This window comes from Zea mays, chromosome 8, assembly GCF_902167145.1.
Source record: "Zea mays cultivar B73 chromosome 8, Zm-B73-REFERENCE-NAM-5.0, whole genome shotgun sequence".
Lineage (NCBI taxonomy): Eukaryota > Viridiplantae > Streptophyta > Magnoliopsida > Poales > Poaceae > Zea > Zea mays.
This window is the reverse complement of record NC_050103.1, coordinates 140,072,318-140,084,820: the sequence shown is the minus strand read 5'-3', so window position 1 is coordinate 140,084,820 and position 12,503 is coordinate 140,072,318. Positions and strand designations below refer to the sequence as shown.

The 12,503-nt window shown below is 46.9% G+C and overlaps 1 pseudogene across 1 annotated transcript; it reads right to left on the bottom strand.

Moving 5' to 3' along the window:
* Positions 1-5,571: 5,571 nt before the first annotated feature.
* On the bottom strand, positions 5,572-11,986 carry LOC100191745 (uncharacterized; annotated as a pseudogene). Its single transcript, NR_169275.1, has 5 exons — positions 11,302-11,986; positions 11,127-11,216; positions 7,896-8,042; positions 6,270-6,457; positions 5,572-6,189 (listed from the first exon to the last, which is right to left on the bottom strand). The product of NR_169275.1 is annotated as an uncharacterized protein (transcript).
* Positions 11,987-12,503: the final 517 nt, after the last annotated feature.

Sequence of the window (12,503 nt, the reverse complement as noted above, 5' to 3'; positions counted from 1 at the left end):
GGGGGCTGGCTAGCCGTCCACACCACCGCTGCCCAGGCCGCCGGGGCGTCCGAAGACGTGATGACCGCGTACTTACCCATTGTCCTCGGGCAAGACGCGATGCAATGGCTGCGACATCTACCCCGACACTGCATCGACGACTGGGGCGACTTCAGTCGACGCTTCACCGCCAATTTCCAGTCCCTCTCCGACAAACCGGCGCAACCGTGGGACCTCAAGTCCATCAAGCGCCGGGGGGACGAAACTCTCCGGTCGTACCTCAAAAGGTTCCAGACCATGAGAAATCGTATCCCCGAGGTCACGGAGGCGGCCGTGATCGAGGACTTCTACAGGGGATCCAATGACTCGGCCTTCGTCCGAGCCATATTACAGAAGGCACCGACTACCTCCGAGGAGCTGTTCCGGGAAGCCGACCTCTATATCACCGCCGACGAGCGAGCCCAGGACCTCATCGGGGGAGCAAAGCCCGTGCCGGCAGCACCACGACGCGACGCGAACCAGCAACCCGACAAACGCTGGGAGAAGAGACCTCGCGAAGAAGTACACGCCGCCGGACCACCAGCCTCTCGCGCCCGGGGAGGACCTCGCGGAGGCGAGCGCACCCTGGACGACATCCTCGACGCCCAGTGCCCGTACCACAAGGACATGCGCCACACTCTTCGGAACTGCCGGGACTTCAAGCACTCCGTCGGGCACGGCCGACCCTTCCAACCTCTACCTCCTCCTCCGCCGAGGGGAGGGCCAGAAGAACCACGACAACCCCAGCAGCAGGAGGAGGGAGGAGGAGGAGCTTTCCCGCGCGTCGACAGGGAGGTCAATGTCATCTTTGACGGACACGGATCGCAGGAGAACAGAAGACAACAAAAGCTCAACGATCACCAGATATTGGTGGCGACCATCGGTCCTCCCGCCCCATACCGGTGGTCAGAGCACCCGATCACTTTCACTCGGGCGGATCAATGGCTCAACTTCGACCACCCAGGCAAATACCCGCTCCTCGTCGATCCGGTGATCCGAGAGAGCAGGGTGAAGAAGGTGTTGGTGGACGGGGGGAGCAGCATCAATGTCACCTTCCCCCGGACACTCCAAGGCTTGGGAGTTCACCTCAAAGAGCTCCACGAGTCCGACACTCCTTTCTTCGGCATCATGCCGACTGAAGGAGAATACCCGCTGGGCCACATCTACATGCCCGTCACCTTCGGAACTCCGGATAACTACAGAACCGAGTTCCTGAGGTTCGAAGTGGCGAACTTCGACTGCGGGTACAACGCCATCATCGGGAGGCCGGGATTGGCAAAATTCATGGCCATTCCGCATTACATGTACATGATATTGAAGATGCCAGGACCACAAGGAATCATAACTGTGCGCACCGACTTCCAAGGCACCGCAGAGTGTTTCCGAGTGGCCATCCAAGCGGCCCTCACCACCAAGCCGTCGACGACTTCTCCAACACAAGCGAACTCTAAGCCTGAGGAGGACCTCGCAGTACCGGCAAACGAAGCTCAGGCCGCGACCTCTATGCGGCCGACTGAAGAAACTAAAAGGATCAACCTGGGGTTCGCTGATGAACGCAAGACTGCCATCATCAGCTCCAGCCTAGGCAACAAATAGAAAGGCGCGCTCGTCCGGTTTCTGCAAGACAACCAAGACGTGTTCGCATGGCAACCTGCGGATATGCCGGGAGTCCCAAGAGAACTGGCCGAGCACAAACTGAAGGTCTATCCCCAGGCAAGGCCGATCCGGCAAAAACTACGTCGTTTCACGCCCGACAAGAGAGAGGCCATTCGCGCCGAGCTAGCTCGCTTGGTCGCGGCTGGATTCATTAGAGAGGTGTTACACCCCGAGTGGTTAGCCAACCCTGTTCTTGTACTCAAAAATAATAAAGTGGATTGGCGCATGTGCGTCGACTATACTGATCTCAACAAACATTGTCCAAAGGATCCCTTCGGGCTCCCGAGGATAGACCAGGTGGTGGACTCCACCGCTGGGTGTTCTATGCTGTCCTTCCTGGATTGTTATTCCGGATACCATCAGATTAGTTTGGCAAAGGAAGACGAGGAAAAAACAGTGTTCATCACTCCGTTTGGTGCTTTCTGTTATACCTCCATGCCGTTCGGCCTCAAAAACGCTGGAGCGACTTATCAGAGAGCTATTCAAACATGCTTAGCCGATCACTGGGCAAGTGCGTGGAAGCCTACGTAGATGATGTGGTAATCAAAACGGAGAACTCAGAAAACTTCATCGAAGACTTACAGCTGGTTTTCAACAGTCTGCGGCGGTATCGATGGAAGCTTAATCCTGAAAAATGCGTCTTCGGAGTACCAGCAGGAAAGTTACTCGGATTTATTGTCAGCCACCGGGGAATTGAAGCTAATCCGGATAAGATTGAAGCTATCATGAAAATGGAGGCACCACGATCACAAAAGAAGGTTCAACGACTTACCAGATGTATGGCAGCTCTGAGCAGATTTATATCCAGGCTGGGAGAAAAAGGTTTACCATTTTACAAGCTACTCAAGAAAGTGGATAAGTTTCAGTGGACCTCAGAGGCATAGGAAGCTCTAGATGCACTGAAAAAATTCTTGACAACACCACCAGTACTGAAACTGCCATGGCGAGCCACGTCAACTCAACCAGCTGAAGATCTGCTATTGTATATCTCTTGCACGACTCACGTGGTAAGTACCGTGTTGGTAGTCGAGCGAGCAGAAGAAGGACATGCCTACCCAGTGCAACATCCTGTTTACTTCATCAGTGAAGTTCTAGGTCCCTCGAAGAAAAAGTATCCTCAAGTTCAGAAGCTATTATATGCAGTACTTCTAACTGCCCGCAAGCTACGTCACTACTTTGATGACCACAAAGTCATAGTAGTCACCGGTTTTCCGATAGGGGATATTCTTCACAACAAGGAAGCCATCGGCCGAATAGCCAAGTGGGCCTGCGAGCTGGGATCTCATGACATCGAATTTCGACCTCGCACTGCCATCAAAACTCAAGCATTTGTTGACTTCGTATCAGAGTGGACTGAACAGCAAGTACCAGATAACCCAGAGACTGCAGAAGTATGGCGAATGTATTTCGATGGCTCGCTGAAGCTGCAGGGAGCAGGAGCAGGAATTCTCTTCACCGCACCTGGAGGCGAGCACCTCAAGTATGCCCTCCAGTTGCTATTTCCAGCCTCCAACAATGCAGCCGAGTATGAAGCTCTGATCCATGGACTGAACATCGCCATATCATTGGGCATCAAGAGACTGATGGTGTACGGAGACTCTCTGGTAGTCATTAGCCAGATAAACAAAGAGTGGGATTGTTCAAGCGATTCAATGGGGAAGTACTGCACTGCCGTCCGAAAACTAGAGGATAAGTTTGAGGGTCTGGAATTTCATCATGTAGAAAGAGATCGGAACACGGCAGCCAATGTATTGTCCAAGCTAGGATCCAATCGAATCAGGTCCCACCTGGAGTTTTTGTACAAGAAATACTACAGCCGAGCATCTCAACGGATCAAGCAGAAGAGTGTAATATTGTGAATCAACCAGAGTCAGACTCTGATGACTGGAGAAGGCCAATCATCAGGTATATAAAGAATGAAGAGGAACCAGATGACAAAAATGCAGCCGAGCGTATTGCCAGACAGTCGGCTCACTACACACTCATTGGGGAGACATTATACAGAAGGGGTGCATCAGGCGTCCTCATGAAGTGCATTCTCTCATCTACTGGGAAGCGACTTCTGGAGGAGGTCCATGCTGGGCAATGTGGAATACACGCAGCGTCCAAGACACTAGTCGGGAAGGTCTTCAGGTCAGGATTCTATTGGCCAACAGCGAAGAGTGATGCGGCCGAGTTAGTTCAGAGGTGCGAAGCTTGCCAGTACTTGTCAAAACAACAACATCTACCAGCACAGCAACTGCAGACCATACCAGTGACTTGGCCCTTCGCATGCTGGGGACTGGATATGATTGGACCTTTCAAGAAAGCTCAAGGAGGATACACTCATGTACTGGTAGCAATCGACAAATTCACCAAATGGATAGAGTTCAAACCCATTGCTTCTCTAACCTTGGCTAAGGCCGTGGAATTCATACAAGACATAATATTCAGATTCGGGATACCAAACAGCATCATAACTGACCTAGGATCCAACTTCACAAGTTCTGAATTCTTCGATTTCTGCGAGCAAAAAAGCATTCAGATCAAGTATGCTTCTGTAGCACACCCAAGAGCCAACGGGCAGGTTGAGCGAGCCAACGGGATGATACTGGAGGCACTCAGGAAAAAAGTCTTTGATAAGAATGAAAAGTTCGCAGGAAAGTGGATAAGGGAGTTGCCCTACGTCATTTGGAGCCTAAGAACCCAACCTAGCCGAGCTCTGCATGGAAACACTCCTTTCTTCATGGTCTATGGGTCGGAGGCAGTGTTACCCGCCGATCTCAAGTTCAGGGCGCCAAGGTTGATCTTCGAAAGCATAGCAGAAGCCGAAGCTACTAGGATGGAGGACATTGATGTACTCGAAGAAGAACGGCTGAATGCAGTAATTCAATCAGCACGATACCAGCAGACTCTAAGGCGCCATCACGACAAGGTCGTACGACAGCGATCCTTCTCACTAGGAGATCTCGTCCTCCGCCGAATTCTAACGGGGGAGGGACGACATAAGTTATCGCCTTTATGGGAAGGACCCTTCATAGTAGCAGAAGTCACTCGGCCAGGATCATATCGTCTCACTCAGATGGATGGCACGGAAATTGGAAACTCTTGGAATATAGAACATCTCAGAAAGTTTTATCCCTAGCTGTATTTCAAAAGCTATCGAGACGACGATGTACTCTGTAAAATGGGGAATATGTCATCAATAAAAAAGGCTTCAAAGATACTCAGTTTGTTCATGACCGACTTGCATTCTTACTTAACTCGGGGTGACCACTATGCCCTACTAACGGAGCAATCGGCTTAAGTCGGCAACGACTTAAGGTGGTGCAACATGCTTGCGCTTACTTAACTCGGGGTGACCACTATGCCCTACTAACGGAGCAATCGGCTTAAGTCGGCAACGACTTAAGACGGTGCAACATGCTCGTGCTTACTTAACTCGGGGTGACCACTATGCCCTACTAACGGAGCAATCGGCTTAAGTCGGAAACGACTTAAGGCGGTGCCACATGCTCGCGCTTACTTAACTCGGGGTGACCACTATGCCCTACTAACAGAGCAATCGGCTTAAGTCGGCAACGACTTAAGACGGTGCAACATGCTCGCACTTACTTAACTCGGGGTGACCACTATGCCCTACTAACGGAGCAATCGGCTTAAGTCGGCAACGACTTAAGGCGGTGCAACATGCTCGCGCTTACTTAACTCGGGATGACAACTATGCCCTACTAACGGAGCAATCGGCTAAAGTCAGCAGCGACTTAAGCCGGTGCAACATGCTCGCGCCTACGTAATTCAGGGTGACCACTACGCCCTATCAACAGAAGCAATCGACTTAAGTCAGCAGCGACTTAAGGCGATCTGACGTGCTTACAATTACTCGTAGGATGACCTCTATGTCCTACAAAACAGTTTCAAAACCATCACACATCATTTTACTACTTCAAATTTACGTACTGTTGAATTCTGAAACAATAAGAGAACAACAATATCATTCAAGTGCTAAACCGGTGTCCTCTAACAAATGTCCGACCATGCTAACCGCACGCTCAAAGCACGCAAAATATTTCTCTATTTCGTGATATCTTTCTCAGGAGCAATCGACGAGGAAGGGCGACTCAAGGAATCAGGAGCAGCATTCACGTCAGCCTTTATATCTTCGGGAACAACCACGCCGGGTCTCCTCATCAAGATTTGCCCTGCCCGAATGGCCTTATCCATGGCTCTGTCGCGCTGGGCTCTCAGAGTAATGGAAGTTTCTTCAGCAACCTTGGCAGCCAACCGAGCGGCTTCTAGCTCCTGGGCGATGGATTTCTTGGAAGCACGGAGTTCTTTGATAGTAGCATCCTTCGCCGATATCAATTGCTTGAGCCGGATCACCTCATCCGCGGATTCCTGCAGCTTACAGCGATGGTTGTCTAACTCCTCCATGGTGAAGCGATGACTCCTCTCCAATATGGTCAATGAGTTGCTGGAATCACGATACAGTCTGTCAAGATTGTCGCGGGAAGCAACAAGGACACATTTTTCTTCCTGCAAACAAGAATCAACTCTTTCAAACATCAAGCAAGCAATAGGAGCACAATAAGGCAAGGCACAGTTTCATAAGTCACCTTTTCAGAATCAAGCTTAGTGCGAAGGGAAGAGCTCAGTGCATTGGCGTCATCTAAGGCAGCGGAGACCTAAGCTAGTTCAGTCTGGCTTTGAGAATACTTTTCTTCAAAATCAGAGCACCGCTGGACCAGTTCAGCCTGATCTCGAGAATGTTTTTCTTCAAAAGTGGAAATCTGCCGAGTCATATCTAGCAGGAGACAATCAAACAAAAGGGGTCAGAATGTAAGGCAGTTGTGGCGGAACCACCCGAATTATTCCAACTTAAGTGCCTAAGTCCCACCTTACATGCTAGACCACACTTAAATAGGAATAAAACGTCAGTCCCTCGGATCTAGTCCGATAAAGCCACTTATCCAGAATCGAATACCACTAGCTCACACGAAGGTGAGGCACAGAGAAATACAATAAAACATAATACCACAAATTTAATAAGTATCATTAGTGATTACATTATCGGAGTTTCAGAAATAATAACCATAAATTTTAATGCAGCGGAAATAACTAACGGAGAAGAACCGAGTAACATGGCGAAGCCTGTCCACACTACTCCTCCTGGTCCTCTCCTGCGGAAGCAATAACCCACTTGACTGTCTATCCCGGTGGCAGGGATGGAGGCCAAGTTACACCATCAACCAAATCAAGGGGGGTACCTGCAAAAATTGTGCCACAAGCAAGGCTGAGTATACTAATACTCAGCTAGACTTACCCGGTGTGAGGAATCTACTCCTCTACCTCTAGACATGCAGCTATTTGGCTGAGGGGTTTGGTTTGCCAAAAGCACTAGTTGAGTCTAAAATCAAGTTTTAGCTTTTCAAGTTTTAGTATGAACCTCTTTACTAGATGTGTACCTAGCTAGTCATACATGGTATCAAACATTTTATCAATCAACATCTTTTGCCATCTCATTTCCACTTATTACTCAATGCAGTACAATGGATCAAGCAGTCTCATTAGCTGCGAGAAGCAGACGATTCAAATCAAGTTTTTATCCTTGCAAGGTAAACCTAAACACACGACGTGGCGAGGCACTCCGTCCCCACACACATCAACCGTCCCCATCGATTCCCTGGCAACAGATCAGGGCTCACCGCCTTGGCGTACAATGCCTCACTGACCCCGACTGTCGTCGTGCAGTGACCGCACTTGTACCCACCATAACCGGAATGGGAGACCACGTCTCAGGTCGCGTTAGGGGATATGTCTGCGGGCAGGTTCACTCAGGTACTAGGCTTACCGATTTACCATATTTCTCGGTATGTGTTTAGTACGTTCAAACGCTTGACACAGGTATCCACACGTTAATCCTTATTCCAATTTTCATCTCGTAGACCACGCGTCCCCATGGACCCGTGTCCACAGACCATCATCATTCTGTTATCAAAGTGGATACAACCAATTCCTGACCTCGCGCGAGTGCTAGAAAAATCACTCGTCTTCTACCAAGATCCCTAATTAGCAAAGCAGCTACTCGACCTAGCATACTAGTATCCATCTCAAAGGAAACCTGAGTTCATGCAACTAGGGTTTCAGGCAACTCCTACACTTAAGTGCACAGTACAAGCCTACAAACATTAAGTGTAGTAAAATAGCATATATAAACGGTTATGCATAAAACCGGGGCTTGCCTTTAATTTAACACTTAGACAGTGTTTGCTGGGGGAGGTACTCGCTCGGCGAGCATCCACTGGTTAAGTTCATCCTTCCTTGGGTCGTCCACCGACTGCACCTTGTGGTTGGCACCACATCACTTGCACGATCATCATCTCTCGGTCCTAAATGAGATGCAAGATGCATATGGATGAATATAATGAAACTAGCACAAGATATACAAAGACACATTGGCGAACTAAACATTAAATTGGAAGACTCCGTAAAACAACCACATGTTAGAATTAGATATCTACACTTCATCGAGCACACAACATCAACACCACTGGAAGGACGACGATTACTGCTTTTAATTAACCAACACAACAGGACATCACAAGTATAAACATTTATTTACCTTGCTACGGCTTTTCCTTAGTTCTTCTATCAATCACACAAAGCACCCAAGACAACGTAAGTTAAATAGGACCTAGGCATCAATGTCTATGAAACTCCTATATCACAATCAACTAGAAAGAAACATATAAAACATGACACACATGCGTTATGAAGTTTAGTCATGGCAAGTCTATATTAATTTAGTGCTTACCAACCATTTTTAGCCAAAAAGGTTGAACTAACGATTAAATGAGCACATGCAGATTTTTTTGACAGCAATACAGTAGTCACTTGTTTTAATCATAACTTTTCAAATATTAATCCAACACTAGCAAACTAGGACTTTCTAGAAAGCTTAGAAAGTTCTTTACAACTTTGGTATTGTCATCACAGCACGATTAAACACTTAGCAAGGTCAAAAGGTGTTAACACAACAGCGCTGTCCAGATTTGGACAGATTCAGACTTGCAACTTCAAAAATTCACAACTGAAGGTTCAGACATCCAAACAAAGTGATTTTAGACTTTCTGGAAAGCTAATTAAATGTTCTACAAATTATTTATAAACATCTTAAGGTGATTCAATATTTAACTAAGGATAAAATACACTAGAAGGCTTTGCTGTCCAGAATTGGACAGATTCAGTCTTCAGACTTTAAACATCCATAACTTAATCTTCAGATCACCAAAAATAGTGATCCAAGACTTTTTGGAAAGCTTAGAAAAAGCACTACATAACTTTTATAATCACCAAGAAGTGATTCCAGTTTTAATCAAATCAAAACTTACAGTTTTCGAAATCTCTTCTGACAGAGGACAGAACACAGCAAGCAGTTTATAAAATTCATAACTCTTAAACTATCAGGCCTGTGGTTATGAAATTTTAACACAAGCAAGATCGGAAAAGCATCTACAACTTTCTTATAACGACCATGAACAGATTGCAATCTTAAATTGAGCAAACAATGCAGTCTCTAAAATCTGTACAGAATTTGGACAGATTCAGTTACTGAATTTGTAAAAAACATAACTCCTAAACTGTCAGACCTATAACTGTCAAATTTTAACACCAGCAAGATAATAAAGTTATCTACCAGTTTTCTATAGCACATATCTACAGCAAACACCATTTAGTTCATCAAACATACAGCGCAACTAAAACAGTGCGTGCAGTCCAAAACATCAATCAATAAATTTCAGCTTCTATAATTCAAGAATTGCCCCATTCTAGAGATTTGAATCATTCTAGCACTTTACCATTTCTTAGAGTTAAATTAATTAAATGAGGACTAACAATTAGACTTACAAATTTTATCCAAATCATTTAGTGCACTAAAATTACCACATTCATTTAACAAACGCATTCACCACAATCATCAAATCCGGCATATATTTATATTGAAGCGCTTTTCACCCACTAGTCCGCATTTTAGTTTAGACACCACATGAGCACTACAGATTTTTACCCGCGATCATCACTATGCGCATCTAGACTACAACAAGCAATTCATCGGGACTACGAGCTTACTAAAGCCATCTAACAAGTCAGCTAGCTAGAGCAACGACACAGCCCGCTAGACAGCATACACGTCGGCTTGCCTATTATTATCACAATTCGTGACACAACATATATAACAATCACTTAACACAATCAACTCCTACCTGACATGAGTTGGCTAATGACGTGACTATTTCCCAATTACCATCACACACCACCTTTCGCCATTTTTGGATGACCGGCACGACACACAGCTATTGTAATACATCTCAAGATCATCCAACCCATTTTAGATATTGCGACTCAAAACATGGGTGGGAGCGGATTAATTAGCTTCACTTAAACATTTCTCGATTTAAAATGGATAACACACAAGTCACCTAAAATAGCACCTCGTTGGGGTCTAACATAGAGACATTAAAACATGGCATAAACTCCATAAGACTTACACTGGCTACTGAAGGACCTAAAGCACTTAGGTGCATATGTTATCGGATTGTTCTTCAATTTTAACCAGGACTGACTTATGAATGCTACTTGCTTCCAATAATTCTTGGGCTGCGATAACGCTCATATAAGACCTCTAATCAACCAACAAGATATTTATTTATCCCATGGGCATGGACTGTATTGATTGCTAAAGCGAAGCATCACATCGCCACACCACAAAAATCATGTTAACACCGATAGAGGCTATTAACTAACCGTTTAAAAAAAACTAAACTTACTTCTCGCTTCGCCACTACACCACCCTTTAGTCACATGACCATCGGGAGCATTCTTCACACGATTAGACAATAGCAACCTACACGTCGGGTTACACAATACATACATCTTTTCTTCGTCGCGAGTATAACCACATTACGACATATACCCGCACACCTCAATCAATTATCTTACGACACCACTACTACAATACACCACAGCACACACGTACATATGTGTCCCCACTGCCTTCTCATGCCCAATTTTAGCACAATTATTTATGACAACGTTTATCGACTAGACAAGTGAAACACTAACCGATCATTCGCACATCTCGCCTTTAAAACACGAATCACATGTCACATAATTTATATTTTCAACCCACGCTATCTTACGCCTCGATGAATACATAAGATATATTTAACATAGACTAACCCATTAGTCGACTGCGGAAACTACCAAGCATGCTTTACGCCTCATTAAATTTGCCACACAAACACATTATTTTACGATGAAGCATTTTAACATTCAATTAATATATCGACAAACTACCCCCGCGACGCGTAAATGAACTATCGCAGTCACACATATTCAACACCAATATACACCATATCTATATGCATGCCATCAACCGAATCACATCAATAGTAAATTATAAATCCATCAACCTGTCATCTCGGATTCGAGTCGCGCATGCGTCCATGGTTTAGGTGCTTCACCGAATCATGCATCACGCGAGACGCCGCGGCAACATCCAGCTGCGATTAACATCACTCAATGGTTCAAACATTTTTATCAAGCACTTGAGATCCAAAAACAATGGAATGCTAGCGAGGGGCTCACCAAGGATTTTTTTAGCCGACTCACAAGCACGGCGCAGATCGACGACGCGGCATGTGGCTGTCTCAAACACCATCGCGACGGTGCGGGTCGGGACTGCGCAGATCGAGCGAGCACGTGATGCGGAGGGGGTCCGGGGCTGCTGTTTTTGGACCGGCATCGCTGCGCAGAAAATCATGGCGCCATGGCTGCTGCCCGAGCAGGGGCTCCCTGCTGATGCGCGAAGAAGAAAAGAGGGGGCGTCCATGGAGGTCGCAGGGGCTCGGCCATGGGAGAGTGGCCAGCGCCATGGGAGGTGTACCTGCTGGCAGCCGTGGGAACTAGGGAGGAGGAAAAGGGGGCGCTGGCTGCTGTTGCGCGAGGGACAAGGAGCAGGGGGCGTCGAGGAAGCTGGAGCCGAGGGGGAGAAGGGGAGGACGCCATGGGAGAGAGCTAGAAAAATCTGGGCGCCATGGTTGGAGCAGGGGCGCCCGCGGCCATGGAGGTTGCTGGGAGATGGGAGCCGCTGGCTGCTGTTGGCCGGAGAGAAGGAGGAGGACGGCCGAGCGAGGGAGGAAGGGGCTGCTGCTCGCCAGGAAGAGGAGCAGAGGTCCGGCCGTGGGGAGAGAGCCACGTCCATGCTTGCTGCCGTGAAGCAGGGAGGAAGAAGGTGTGTGGGAAAAAAAATAGGTGGCTGGTGGAAGAGAAGTGACGGCTAGGGGAGATGGAAAATTTCGAATTTGCAAGAGAGAGGGCTCCTATTTATAGAAGGGCACTAGGGTTAGGGTTCTAAATGGGTCAAATGGGCTGGAATGGATTTGGCCCAAAACGTTAAATCGGGCCGCGCTAATTTATTTCCATTTTATTTTATGGTGTTTTGATTAAACACGGATTATCAGATCGCTAATTATTTTCCAGAATACAAATGCTCCTGCGAAATTCGTCTCTATGGAGAACAGAGCGAAATAGATTTTGGAAGATCAGGCGAAAAACTCGGTCGAGAGTTTGATTTGAATTCGCTCGGAAATAATTCACTACGCATGATTCGAAAATAAATCGTCTCGAAATATGACCGGCTTTCGGATTTAGGATTGAAAGAGACAAATCGCGACATTTAAAAATCATCGCCGAGGTTAATTTTCGAATTCGGATCGAACACAGAGGTATTAAGCCAAGTCGGATAAGAATTGATTAGAGGACGACATATTGAGTATTCCGTGTGAGAG